General features: G+C 33.6%; 2 long non-coding RNA genes across 2 annotated transcripts; one reads left to right on the top strand and one right to left on the bottom strand.

Annotated features, from left to right (window-relative positions):
* Window positions 1-8748: 8748 nt before the first annotated feature.
* On the top strand, window positions 8749-10667 carry LOC126694752 (uncharacterized). The gene is made up of 2 exons (XR_007645872.1): window positions 8749-8985; window positions 10231-10667. It is a non-coding gene; the product is annotated as an uncharacterized LOC126694752 (long non-coding RNA).
* A 385-nt stretch (window positions 10668-11052) lies between these two features.
* On the bottom strand, window positions 11053-14306 carry LOC126694751 (uncharacterized). The gene is made up of 3 exons (XR_007645871.1): window positions 14027-14306; window positions 11738-12877; window positions 11053-11651 (listed from the first exon to the last, which is right to left on the bottom strand). It is a non-coding gene; the product is annotated as an uncharacterized LOC126694751 (long non-coding RNA).
* Between the last annotated feature and the right edge of the window lie 854 nt (window positions 14307-15160).

Raw genomic sequence — 15160 nt, 5'->3', positions numbered from 1 at the left:
TTTTTATTATTAAAAAAAAAAAAAAAAAAACCAGTCTAAAGTCAGCTGGGGAAAACATTAATCTTCTGTCAAATTGGGGTGCTTACTACCATTAATTTTGTTTGGATTCAAACTGTTATCACAGGCATGGAATCTTTGAAAAAATTTTAATAGTCCACAATAATAAGATATATTTAAAAAAAAAAAAAAATGGGGTGCTTACTACCATTAATTTTGTTAGAGCACATACATATTAAGTGTAGCATGCAAAAGTCTTTCACTCAACTGATCCACACTTGTTTGAACTCAAAATCTCAATTGTAGACAATTAAACTTAGTAATACCAACATAGGTTCCACAATCATTTAACCAAATTTGATTTGTGTACAAAATTTATCAAAAACTTCCTTGTAGTGTGTGAAAATATAGCAGTGAGCAAGTTGAAGACTTTAAATTTGTGAGGGGGAAGGCAATATAAGATATATTATTTTAAAATTTGCTAAGAATTTTATTATTTGGTCCCCTGCCAAATTGAAAATTAGCTCCTACAAATCAAAAAATTATTTTTCTCCAAAATAAAATAAAATAAAAAATTAAAGTGGCCGCTAACCCATATATGTGGTTGATGGCTAGCTCCTCATCCAAAACAAAAAAAAAAAAAAAAAAAAAAAAAAAAAAAAAAAAAAAAAAAATCCATTTTTATTAACAAATAAAAATGAATCCCTATTTCAAAAAAAAAAAAAAAAAAAAAATCTCCACTCAAAATAAACGGAAATAACTTATACATTATAACAATATGTTCTTAATAATATTTTAATTTGCTTATACGAGACCCACAAAACTGAATTATGTAACCATAACTTTGCACACACACAAAAAAAAAAAAACAATTATGATGCAGTTACCCCTGGACTGACTTAATCCAGCACATATGACATATGTGACATGTTAGAGCACATACATATTAAGTGTAGCGTGCAAAACTCTTTGGCTCAAATGATCCACACTCGTTTGAAATTAAAACTCAATTATGGACAATTAAATTTAGAAATACCACCACATGTTCCACATACTCATTTAACCAAATTTACCTTAGTTAAGCAGTGCACAAATTATAGCAAAAACTTTGTAATAGTGTGTGAAAATAAAGCAGTGAGCAAGTTTAAGACCTTAAATGTGAATTCTAGTTAACTCAACTAATAACGTTTCATATCGTCGAATAAGATATTTAAAGTTTGAACCTCGCTTACACCAAAACTAATTAGATTCTAGGGCCTAATGATAAAGAGAAATTATTATAGAATCGACGTAGTGTGAAATTCTATTGTATGGGAAAAATGCCCATACACCCCCTAAACTTTCAACCACTGGCCAAGACACCTCCTAAACTATTATATTGGCCAATTTACTCCCTAAAAACTATACATACCTGTCAAATCAATACTTCAGTTAGTCTAACATTAAAACACTAACAAAATGGGCATCTCGAGGTGCACGTGTTCCTCATAAAACAAATTCAATCAAACATAGAAAAGATGGCAAAATTTGCCAAACAGTATAATTCTAGAAACATTTTAGGCGGATGGCATGTGTTCAAAGTTTATTAATTAGTTGGGCTCTTTTTGGAAATCGATTTTAAGAAACTTGACTTCTAAACAAAATTCCAGCAAACAAATAAGTCTGACGTGGATTAAAAAAAGGAAAAAAGCCACGTGGAAGTCGAGTTCACTATACTCAACTTTTAATAGAAGTCGAGTTCAGTAAACTCGACTTCAAGCTTAGGTATGCGTTTGGATACCACTTATTTTACTGAAAACAATAAAAAAAAATAATTTTAGGTTACTGTTGACACAAAAAATATTGATTATTTGCCTTAATGTACTATTCATGTCCAATGAACAATGCAAGAGTCACTGGTCCTTTAAAAAAAAAAAAAAAAAAAAGCAGACTCTTTGGACACAAACGCCAATCCAAACGGAGCTTAGAGCTCTGTTTAATAAATCAATTTCTTCTTGTTCGCTTAACCTTCTCTCTCTCTCTCCAGTGTCTCTCTCTTCCTACGTCGTTCCTCTCCTTAGTCCCCCTCAACCAGCCTCTGTTAGAGATTCCTACGCAGGTTCGTTCTCTCTCTCTCTCTCTCTCTCTCTCTCTCTCTCTCTCTCTCTCTCTCTCTCATGCAATTTCTTTCTCTTTATTTATTGGCTGAAATGGGTTTTGATTTGCTTTTTAGGTTTAGTGATTTGGGTTTAGTTTTTATTTGTTTTTGGGTTTCGTATTTGTCATCCCAGAACATAGTTCCAATGCGATATATTTGTGGAATGCTCAATATCTATGGAGAATAGGAAAGGCAAGAAAAGCCATTAGCTAGGTATTGTCACTAGTTGAGAATTTAATTTTATCATCTATTGGATAGTTGAGAAATCTGATTAAAAAATAATGAAAATCTGGTATTCCTAAACGGATATCGACTCGCACCATCCAACCAAAGAGATGCGGCACATGTTCCCACCTAGTATTCCAAGTGCTTTACTTTGATTTTAATTTCATATATTTTTTGGGTTTCTTTGTGCATAAATTTGTTTGTTTGTAAAAGCTTAAAAATATAATATTATGTGCAGGTAACAGAGCATGTTCCGGCCAAACAATACACTCTACGCAACCAGAAAAGAAGTAAACGCGGGGAGGGTGCAGCCTAATATGTTGAAATTCTATAAGGGCTGCTGCAATCTTAAGATTCTTATTGTAAGTACGAACTAATTTCGTTTTTCTTTAATGAAAATTTATATTTTTTGGGTTTGAACATTATGCAATATTGCTTCAGTGTTCTACTTTGAAGGGTTATTACTTTAATTATTATTGTTTTAAAGTACATACTTTGTGCTCTGTTAACAGCTTTATCGAGACAATCATCTGAAGGATTAGCTTTAACACTTTATCAACAAACAACAATATCCAGTGTGTTTTTTGGGTTCTTATATTATGTCTGATTTTTGTTCACTATACAATGATAACTTAGTTTGGACATGCAGAAGATAGGATCAATAAAATAAAATTATAAAGTTATACATAGTTTGTCATTTGGAAAAGGAGAAAGAAAATCAATTGAATTTACTAAATACTGATTCTCTTCATTCTTCCTTTTGTTTCAGGTTTAGTGAATTTACTGCAACTACAAGAAGATAATATGGTGCATATCTCACTCCTATCTTAATATATCTTATTTCGTAGATTAGGTTACTTTGTTCTTTTGTTTTGAATTTTTGGAAAATTTATTGAAAGGTGGTAGAAATTGGAATTTTTGGAAAATTTATGTAAAATAATATTCTTAAGAAATTTGGAATCTTGGAGTGATTTCTATAGCATTCGCAAACAACATTCAGAAAAGGTCTTTGTTTGTAAAACTTGAGATTAAAAACTATAGTTTCTTTGGCCTCTTTAGGATTCTGTCTTATGTCCTAGATTTTGATTTAAGATGGCAAATCTTTTTGTTATATCGTTTAAAGTTTTTTTTTTTTTCCCTCCTTTTGAGAAATGAAAAATGTCTCTCAAGTGTTATTTGCTTTCTATTATTCATGGTTTAAGAGGAAGTGGTATGCCAATTGCTTTTTGCATGCTACTAGATTTTACAGCATCTTTAATATCTGTTTGGTTAGGTGTTATAAATCTGTTTGGTCACTTGATTGGTCAGGTGCTTTAATTATGAAATTTGTATATTTTTGCTACCCCTCCTTTTTATTTTTGGTAATTTAATTTATCTCTCAATCTTTCCTCCTATATCCCTTGTGCCTTCCAAGTTTTATTTGTTTTGAGTCTAGCATTTGATTGTTTAAGATATCTACTACCAGCTAGTGGTTTTCCACAAAGAAATCTCTTCCATTATGGATTAGATAGTTGAGAGATTAGTGCAAGTCAAACTTATAAGTGGGCTACTTGTCATATATGAACTGGTGGTCTTGTGTGTCACATTTCTATCATTTCTCTTTGTTTAATTCACGGTGCACTGCATGCAAATACTTGGTAAAACGGATGTTATGATTAATGATACACATTCATATATTTAGTTTTTTTTTCCCAATTTATTTGGTGATTAATTGCCTTATATGCTAGGATTTGCTGCACACTATTCCACTTGAAATTGGCTGTTGGACACTTGAGTGCACTATTTGGTGACTGATAAAATAAAAGTTCATTTTTGTTGGTGAAATATGAACATATATTTGTAACGTTTTCTTGATGGTTTATGGTTCTTCTGTTTGCAGCCACTCAACCACTTGGTGGAAAGGGAAAGAAGGCCAACAAGGGCGCCAAAAGCAGTAAATGAAGCAGATCATCAAATATTTTTTTGTTTTTGTTATGGTTCCCACAGTTTATGTAACTGGTATTTAAATTGGTCAAATGCCAAAAACAATATTTGCTATTTTGGTTGGAAGATGTGCATGTCTGATGTGTGGTGGACCAGTAGTTAGGTTTTGGTTGTAAACCTCTATGCATATGACTTAAAGACAAAATTGATTGTCTTTACTTTTGGTAGATGATAACATTATATATGTTTAATCAATGTAGCAGAATTTATATTTGAAGAAATTTGCAACAGAAATTTTATTTGATGCAGCAGCATTTTTTCAATGCAGCTGATTTTATTTGTATTACTAAGTTTTATTTAATGCAACAGATTTTATTTGCAACGGAAATTTGTATTTGCAGGGAGGATTTTTATTTAATGCTTTTTATAACAAGCGGCAAGCAGAAATTTTAGCAAGCAAAAATTTTTAGCAGCAAGTAGCAGGCAAAATTAAGCACATGCTCTTGTATCTATCTGTATATGAACATGATTGATGCAGCTAGTATCAATTATCATGTGAAATTGAGCACTGTGGTTGTTTTGTTTTTCTATTTTCTTCTTGTATTTAATATGGAATTAGGTAGTTTGGGTTAAGAGTGAGGAGATTTTTTGTTTTGGAATAGTTTGTTATCTCATTAGGTTGAGATGGAATTTTTCAAAGCTAGAGACACGCAAAAAGGAATAAAATAAATACATAAAAGAAAGGCCTAAATCTGATTCATTGATTGTATTCTTTTATCTTTTGATTTGATGGTTTCATACTCACCATTTGATAGCCGAATAAACTTGGTCAATGAATTGTTTAGCAAAGCAGAAAATAGAGTGACCAATTATCAACTTAAGCATCCTTGTATTTCAGTAACATGATGGGGTTATGGCTATTTGGTTGACAATCCATGGGATTATTTTGACAGGTGAAAGTGGTGCCCATGTTAGGGAAATTCTTGGCAAAACGTTCATAGATGTATTCAAGATACAAGCATTAGGCCTTCCAAATGCCAATTGGATCTCATATAGAAGTAGGATTATGACAACAATCTAAAATTTACGACAAGTTGATCAAATGATGCAAGTGATTGAAAATATGCATTTGTTTATATTTAAAAAAAAAAAAAAAATCTTTTATGGGTGAAAACAGCATTTCAAGAATCAAGTATTAACTCAAAAGGTTCTTATAGACACTTATATTTGAGCTACTAAATACTAAAAATGGCTATGGTGAAGCCTAACTTAGAAGTTTTAAGAAATTGGCCACTTGAGCCCCTACAATAACAGTTGGAGGAAAAAAGGTGTGGTGAAACCTTACCATTCAGAAGTAAAATAATTGGAAGAAAAACCGTATGATACTAACTAAAAAAGTAAACATAAACTGAATGTAATCTTGAGACAAATGTCATAAATATAAGACACCAAAGTAATCATATAAAAGTAGGATGAATTTCTAAATGAGCATCAAAACATAGAAATCGCAGTAGGCAAATGTCATGTAGAAAATTGAGTAACAACAACAACACTCTCAAACACGCCTGCATAGTTTCCAATGCTCCTGTGGCTAACTAGCTCCTACTGCCCAGCATATGGAATCAAATTTCTAATAAAATCATCATTCCTGAAACAAAAGGAAGAATAGCTGTGAATGTCCGCAAATGGCTAGAAAACAAAAACATGCCTACATGCCATGATTCTCACATAATTTATAGTATTCTTTCATATTGTGGCCTATGAGTGGCAACTAGGAATATTTTTGGATTCCCATTGTACTAAACACAAACACACGCTAGTTGCATATATATATATATATATATATATTTATTAACGAACAATTATTGCATATTCAAATGATGATGATAGATGTTATACTCTTTATAAAGACTGTTAACTAATAATTCAAACCACTGCCGACTTCTAATCAATATATCCCAAAAAAAAAAAAAAAAAAAAAATCCCCTGAAAGAGAATTACAAAATTGCATGCATTGCTTACCTAGTTCTGAACATGGCTGCTTGTTGATGCGCGAATCACATTCAGACATCTCCTGCGGTTATGGCCCTCTTAATGACACACTCCACATTTCGGCTTGGGTTGACCCTCCCTCCAATCCATCTCATTTCTTATTCTTGTTGACATAGGTCGACCTTTGTCTCACAACATTTCAGGGTCAAGGTACAACTTTGGGCCGGCAACCTCCCGCCATAATGACTTATCCTTGGACACACGAAAATCATGTGAATAAGTGGCAAGTCATTGTTGTAAAGTATAACATGGGTCAATATACTTCATTGCATTGACATGTTCCCTGATACAAACTGCAATCACATGTGAACAAGGGATCTTATAGATTTCCCATTTGCCACAAGTACATGTGTTCTCCAGCAACCTTACTTCATGACTATGGTCTCCCCATCAGATCTGTGTGGATTATGCATTGTGCAAACTTGATATACACCATTCTGCTAGTTAAATGGCCTCACATAGTGTCTTGTCATTTTTTTCGTAATTTGCTTCATAGGTCTACATGGCATGCTTGCTGAACTCCTGACCATGTTCAATATCACCCAATATTTTAGTGCGCCGATCATTGAAATAGGCAACAAGTTTGCACCAAATGTAGTCAATGTAGATATGGGTAGTCCACGTGCACCTTTTAGAACTCCATTGATACAATCGGACATATTGGTAGTCATTGCCCCATAACAGTGTCCACTTCTCTAGACCCTCCTTCATTGGATAGGAGTACGGCTTCTTTTTTGCTATATTGGGATTGGGATCCTTACTAAATTTGAGTTCAGCTTCCTTAAGGCAATCCAATATTTTTTAAAGTTTGAGATATTGATGCACATATCTTACTTTCAAGGCCAAAGACTTTAAGAATTAGTCATTAAATTGAGTGTTAAAGTTGCTGGCCACATGTCTAATGCAAGATCTATGATATACCAAAACATAATCATTGGACCACTGTGAAATGGATGATATTATACCTCTATGTCGGTCTAATATTATGCAAATGCTAGAATCAAGTACCACATCCCGTATCACAATCCGCAGGCAAGATAAAAACCATCCCCAACTAGGCCCCATCTCATCATCCACAATCGCAAAGGCAAGTGGAAAAATCTCATTATTAGCATCGGTAGCCATTGCAATCAACAACTTTCCTCTATATTTACTATAAAGATGAGTTCCATCAATACTAATTACTGGCCTACAATGTGCGAATCTAGCAATGGAAGGAGCGAAAGCCTAGAACACATACTTGAATATAATAGTACTCGGTATGTCCTCGTTGATCAATCGAAAAGACACTTGTGTAGCCGGATCACTATCCTTATATGCCAACAACAATTTCTACAACTTTTGGTACGACTCTTCCTAATTCTCATGTATGTTTGCAATAGCCTTTTGTTTCACATCTCATATCTTGTAATACGATATATCGTGATTAAACCTTTCCTTTATCAGATTTTGGAGATCCTTTATTTTGCTGGTGTGATCTGCAAGTACATAGTTATGAAGTTCTTTGGCAAGAAAATTTGAATCCATCATTCTGCCATCTTTGTTCACCCCAACTGAAGGACAAGTGTGAGGACCGCTATATACTGTGACAGCCCATAATTCGTTAAGCTTCCGTTGCAAGAATGCTCAAACTTTCCACGCACATGACTCATTCACGCACTTCACACACAATCTTTGCTGGTTGGACCACTCAGTTATATAATTCTTTTTTTCCATAGAGTAAACTATTAATGCCTGTCTCACCACCTCTTTATTAGGAAAAATCAACCATTTGCTAAAATTCACTCCTTGCGCCCAACTTGATGAAAATAGTATCTCAACATTTGAAGGAACAACTATATTATCCCAAGTGTTTGCATGGAATGACGGGTCATGGGCTTCATATGTAGGGACTGTAGTTGTAACATGCAAAGGTTTGAATAAAAGGTTTGAATATATATATTAGCCAAGTCTAACCAAAAAATAAAAAATAAAAGGTTTGAATATCTACCTACAAATTGAAGAAGAAGAAAAGCTTTTTAATTTGTAGAATGGTCAATGTGTGTGAAAGGGAGAGTTTGGGCATGGGAGAGAGCTGTGAGAAGTGAGAGTTGAGTGAGTTGGGAGGTGAAAAGTATCAAGTGTTTATATCTGAGATGGTTGACATGGGTGTCAAATGTATTAGAACTCGAGTTTGATAAACTCAAGTTCCATTTAAAAAAAATTTACCATCCTCGCATAGCTGAGATAGGTGGGGTAGGTGGTGAAATTTATTGCCGCAGAAGTCGAGTTTGCTATACTCAACTTTCAATGTAAGTCGACTTTATTATGCTTGACTTTCAATAGTCTACGTGGCTTTTTTCCTCCCTTTTTTAATCCATGTCAAAACTAATTTTGGTTAGGAAGTCAATTTTGCTATACTCAACTTCCAAAAAAGTCCAACTAACTAAATAACTTTGAACGCATGCCATCTGTCTAAAATATTTCTGAAACTATACTGTTTGGCAAATTTTACCTAGAAAAGATAGAAAGAAGAGAGATGAGAGACCTCTGCCGGCAGAGAAGAGAGAGGAGAGACCTCAGCCACTGCAAAGCTTCTCCCCGCTGTCTCGCCAACCTTGTACCGGCGGCACCGTGGTGGTTCCGCCGCACCGTTCAATGCCCAGCACATGGTTTTTTTTTTTTTTTTTTTTTTCCTTTCATTCGTTCCCTTAGCCGTTCATGAAATTGCTAATTTGTAGATGGCTGGCTAAAGAGCTCTGAGGGACAATTGTAAATGAGAAGCTTTTTTCAGCGTTATTTATCATTGGAACTATAATCTATGGCTATGGTCCACTGCATGCTAAAAATTGATGGTAGTGAAATACAGAAAATCTTAGAATTTAAATCCACAAAGAAACATTTTTTTTTTAATATCCATGTGCGAATTTCTATAGTAGAAATTCTTGGTTTGGTTTAATTTTTGGATTGGGTCTCTGTGAGCTTGTTTGTTCAATTTTCTGAGTATGAGATGTTGCTTTTGAGTATGCCATAGAGGTGTTTGATCAAATGCCTGAGAGAGAGAGATGACTTACTGTGTTAGATGAAATACTTTTACAATGAGCAAATTTTAATTGAAATTGATTGTTAGAGGCTGGTGGGGAACATAGTTAGAACCAGTTGCTACTCGTACTTGAGAATCAGTTCAATGTGTTTTGCTCTGTTGCTTTGAGGCTTTTGATATCAACTGCTGCCCACCTTTTTTGCATGTTAGCTATGAACACATGTTTTGACTAATTGTGGCTTACACCTATTTTAGTATTACATGATTTCTTTAAGGCTTTGCTCTATTGCTTTGAGGGGCGACAGCTGATTCAGAACCCTTAAGTTTCTTATGAAAGTAATAATGCCGTTAGGTATCATTAGACTATAATTTTTCTTCATTATAGATTGCTGCTGAAGTTTTGTTTTAATGTTCAAAATTTTAGTAGACTGGTTGTTGGATTGCATGTTTAAAGGTTAAAATATGCCTGGCAGCCTGATTGATACTTTAGATCACAAGTTTCTTTGATAGGACCATATCCAAGCCAACTCCCTTAGGATTGAACTTGGGCGGGACAAGTATTAGATAATGACCTTAGCTGTTACTTACTTCATATCTATACCATACAGTTTTTCGCTAATGAATGGTAATCTTCCCTAGGAAGATTGAATTTAGAAACTCACAGAATCATATTAGAAATGACAAGTTGCGTGAAGTTCCCTCTATTTAATTTATATATGTTCAATAGATATATTTCTATCTTCTTTAAAACAATTCTAAAATTCTTGAGAAAATTGCTATGATGGAATTTAACTCTATTGACCTCATAATTTTTTTTTAATTGTTCAAGTGAACATAAATGGGAAGGTTAAATCATCAAATATACTTTTACCAGGTTATGGCTAGCAATGGATAGCATTATTCAAGAGAGATGGTAGCAAAAGTATCCAGGTCCCCTTGAATATGGAAGTAGTATGTGTGTCTGCTTTACTAGGTTATGGCTAGCAATGGACTCTGGGATGTTGTAAGCAATACAGATGTTGTAAACATAAATAGGGACACCATCAAACAGCCCGGAATGTGTGCTAAAAGATTGGCGACAGAAGCTGCAGAACGATGCAACAAAGATAACATCACAGTAATTATTGTTTTCCTGTGTCCAGTGTCTACTGCTGAGAGGAGACATTCCTAAGTTGTTACTATTGCAAAGCATAAGAGGATTTTGTTTAAGTCTGAGTGTTAATGTTGGAAGTCACTTACAGAGACTATATATGTATGAGTACTAAAAAAATGGTTTGTGATATAATAAGAATGGAACTAGTATTCTGCTTCCACAGCTTTGTACTCAATTTGATTATTATTATTATTATTAGTGATTAAAAAGATTTTGTTGTAACTATGACAAAGGGTAAGGTTCGTGTAGTTCTCAATTTGACTTAAAGTTTGCCTTAAATTGGATTATTCTAAGGTACACCTTTTGTTTTTGCATTGGAATAAAGGAATGAGGAAGTCCTCAATTTGGCTTAATTTTTGCCACAAGTGGGATTATTCTAAGGTGCACCTTTTGTTTTTGCATTGGAATAAAGGATGATGAAGTCCTTGTACGAATTGAACTTTATGCAATAACTCTAAGGCTCTTTAATTTCTTTACTATAAAAAAAACTTTCAATTTTTTACATCCCTACAGATAAAAAGAAAATAAATTTTGTCATCAGAGTAATTCAAATTTTTAATGCACTAATATCATATCAGAAACACCAAAAACTGATTATGTCTCAATCTCCCATGGATTGGAATAATAATGAGTGTTTACAAATAGTATATTGTTTGCCTAAAAATAACACTCGATGAATCAATAATCACACTTTTCCAACAATATTGAAAAACAAAAGTATACCGGCTCCATCAGTAAACAAAATACTGAACTAAAACATTATTTATCTTCCTACTACCACTAGAACCTTAGCCTTTCCCTTATCCTTCTTGCTTCTGTTAGTGTTGTCCTTCTTTATACGACTTTGACTTGATTGTTGAATACCCATATTTGATTGCTGAGTACCCTATATAATATACAACCATACAATAAAGAGTCATCCATACTTACTTCACAAGCCACTAGTATGCCTTCACATCTAGCTTCTTCAACTCATCCATATGGAAGTTAAAAGAATTCTTTGTTGCTGCCCTAGCAGCTTTCCACATTGCATCTTTGAGTACCTTCCCTGGAAAATCCTTCTTGAAATTTGCGTGTAAATGCCTAACACAAAATCTGTGCTCTACATTAGGCATTAAATCCTTAAAGGTCTCTATTAATCTCTGACATAAAAAATAAACAAATATACATTAGTAATTCATAGTCAGGTTATAAATCAGGATATTTAAAAGAAAATCAAAAAACTCACATGCACATTAATTGTTTCTTGCTTTCTGTCAATTTGAGATAAAGACCCATCCATTCTCATCCACGTCCAAATTCCAATGTCATCCAACAGGCATTGTAGACACCAGGTCCAAGAGCTTTAATTCTCAATTTCAACAATAGCATAAGCAATTGGAAAAATATTATCATTCCCATCCTTCCCAACAGCAACCAGCAACTGTCCCTCTGTTGTCCCCTTCAAATGACAACAATCTATCCCAATAAGTGGCCTACAACCTGCTAAGAATCCCCTTTTGCAAGCATCAAGATAAAACATACATCCTCTCAAACACATTATTCACAATTTGTATCTTCATTGTGCTACCTATATTCCACTTCCTAATAGTGGCTGCATAGTCCCAAAGTCTCTCATACTGCTATTCCTCTTAGCCTTATTACATTGATCCAAAGTCACATCAACTTCATGGTCCCTAAACATTGCACCCTTCAATGCATTTGCTATCCAAATACTTATTGGCCTGCCACCCTGAAGAAATCTTACTATTCTTATGATCCTTGCCACATGTATGTATGCTCTTAAAACTCTTGATTTGAAAGGCATCTCCCATTTGTGTTTGGGATGCATGTATCTTCCAACCAATTTTTTTTTTACATACAACTGTCACTCTCCACTTATCATTGTGCTTATACTCAAAGTCATGTTTTTCTCTAATACACCACTCCTTTAGTGCCTCCTTGAAGACTACATGTGATGCAAATTTGAGATCATTTTCAAGTTGTACATTTTTCATTCCAATGCGCTAGTTAAATTCAGGGAACCTAGGTCTTGAGTTCCTTTCATTATCTGATGATCATTCTGCACTCTTCAACTCATCACTATCCCCATGATCTGAGTCTCCTTCACCATCCCAAACTCCCTCAAGCAGCTTGCCCCCAATTGTTCTGTTGATTCCATCATCTTTCATACCAAAATCTTTATTTATATCATCATCAGATTCAGAAAAATCACTCAAATTGTAATCTTCATCATCCTCTACATCAATTGAAACATTAACAATTTCAAGTTGGCCATCAGCCTCAATAGTATCATATTGGGATTAAGGGGCTTGTACATTTGGCATAGAAGGTGAATTTCCGAGTGACAGTGGACATTCATCCATGGCTACAACACAAAATTAACAAGAACATTAATAAAAGAGCTAAAGAGAAAAAAATAAATAAATAAACACAATATAGAGAATAGTGAAAAAAAAAAAAAAATGAAAAGTCAATTAAGCTCACCAAAGTACACAGGAATATAGCAAGATATATAAATGTCACATGAAAGCGGACAAAGGACATCAATAGATAGGAATGTTACTATGCCAATGAAGTGTTAGTAATAGTAGGTAGAATGAAATTCAAAATTGAAGATGCACTCATTATGATATTTTATTTTTCTTAAAGAAAAATTTATTAGATATGTGTGCGTGCACGTGTTCCAGTTGTTCTAGTGGCTCTAAAAGGTCATTCATATTTGACCCTTAAAATAAATTTGAGTCTCACAGAGAGACAAGTCATTCTCTCCTCATACTTTTCAAATTTGATGGTTCATGCAGCTGAATGAGGATGGTATTTTGGTGTTGAAAGGTTTAGATTCTAAAATCTCAAAGAATCTTCCTTCTGATCTGCATAAGCTTTGATGTAAAGTACATTGGAAATCAATCTCCATTATATACATATCAAACAATCATCAATGTAGTTCGAGGTATATCAGAAACTCAGAACTGCATATGTATAATCCTTGAATAAATATTTTAGAGCATAACTAGAGAGAATTTTAAATGTGGTGTTATTGCAGTCTCCTAACTCTGTTCCCCACCAGCCTCTAACAATCAATTTCAATTAAAATTAGCTCATTGTAAACGTATTTCATCTAACACAGTAACTCATATCTCTCTCAGGCATTTAATCAAACATCTCTACGGCATACTCAAAAGCAACATCTCATACTCAGAAAAATAAACAAACAAGCTCACAGAAACCCAACCCAAAAATTAAACCAAACTAAGAATTTCTACCATAGAAATTCGCACATGGATATTAAAAAAAAAGTTTTCTTTGTGGATTTAAATTCTGAGATTTTCCGTATTTCACTACCATTAATTTTTAGCATGCAATGGACCATAGCCATAGATTATAGTTCCAATGATAAGTAACGCAGAAAAAAGCTTCTCATTTACAATCATCCCTCAGAGCTCTTTAGCTAGCCATCTACAAATTAGCAATTTCATGGATGGCTAAGGGAATGAATGAAAGAAAAAAAAAATACCAGGTGCTGGGCATTGAACGGTGGAGGGGAACCACCACGGCGCCGCCGGGTCAATGGCGGAGAGACGGCGGGGAGGAGCATTGCGGTGGCTATGGTCTCTCCTCTCTCTTCTCTGCCGGCAGAGGTCTCTCCTCTCTCTTCTTTCTATCTTTTCTATGTTTGATTGAATTTGTTTTGTGAGGAACACGTGCATCTCACATACCCATTCTATTAGTGTTTTAAGTAACTAAAGTAATGATTTGACACTTTCTCAAAAAAAAAAAAAGTAATGATTTGACAGGTATGTATAGTTAGGGAGTAAGTGGCTAATATAATAGTTTAATGGGTGTTTTGGTTAGTGATTAAAAGTTTAAAGGGTGTAAGGGTGAGTTTGGTTCAGCTTTTAGAAAAAGTGCATAATGAAAAAGTGGAGTTTTGTAAAAGCACATAATGTAAAAAGTGGAGTTTCAAAAAACTGAGTGTTTGGTAAAAACTGTTAAAAAGTGTATAATGAAAAAGTTGAGTGTTTGGTAAAAGCTGATAAAAGTGGCTTTTTGAGGGGTAAATGACCAAAAAGGACAATGTATATATAAGGGAATTTATTTCAAAATTTTTTTTTTTTTATGTGAGTTTGTTTCATACTTAAATCAATTACTTCATCATACTTAAATCAATTTTTCTCTTTCTAAAAAAATTATTTTTTTCTTACCAATATTAGCTAATAATAATCTACCACTTAAGATTTATTATGAAAGTATTGTAAAAATATTGTGATAAAAATTGATAGTAATTTTAATTTTAACATACTATTAAAATTATTTTTTTCTTTTTCTAAAAAAATTATTTTTTTTCTCACCAATATTAGCTAATAATAGTCTACCTTAAAATTTATTGTAAAAATATTGTGAAAATATTATGATATAATTTCTTTTTTCTCCCTTTTTTTTCTCTCCACACACGTGGCTCTACTTCCTTTTTTTTTCCTTTTTTTTTTTCTCCTCTTTTTTTCTCATCCACCCACGTAACCAACCACACTCTTTTCTTTTCCTTTTTCCTTCTTTCCTCTACCATCTTCTCAGTCCAGAACATTCCCAGCTCTCTTTCTTTTCTTTTCTTTTTTTTTTTGCCTCTTAGCACTTCGGTCCAGAACACAGC

Source organism: Quercus robur, chromosome 8 (assembly GCF_932294415.1).
Source record: "Quercus robur chromosome 8, dhQueRobu3.1, whole genome shotgun sequence".
NCBI lineage: Eukaryota > Viridiplantae > Streptophyta > Magnoliopsida > Fagales > Fagaceae > Quercus > Quercus robur.
This window is presented reverse-complemented; position numbering and strand designations above follow the sequence as displayed.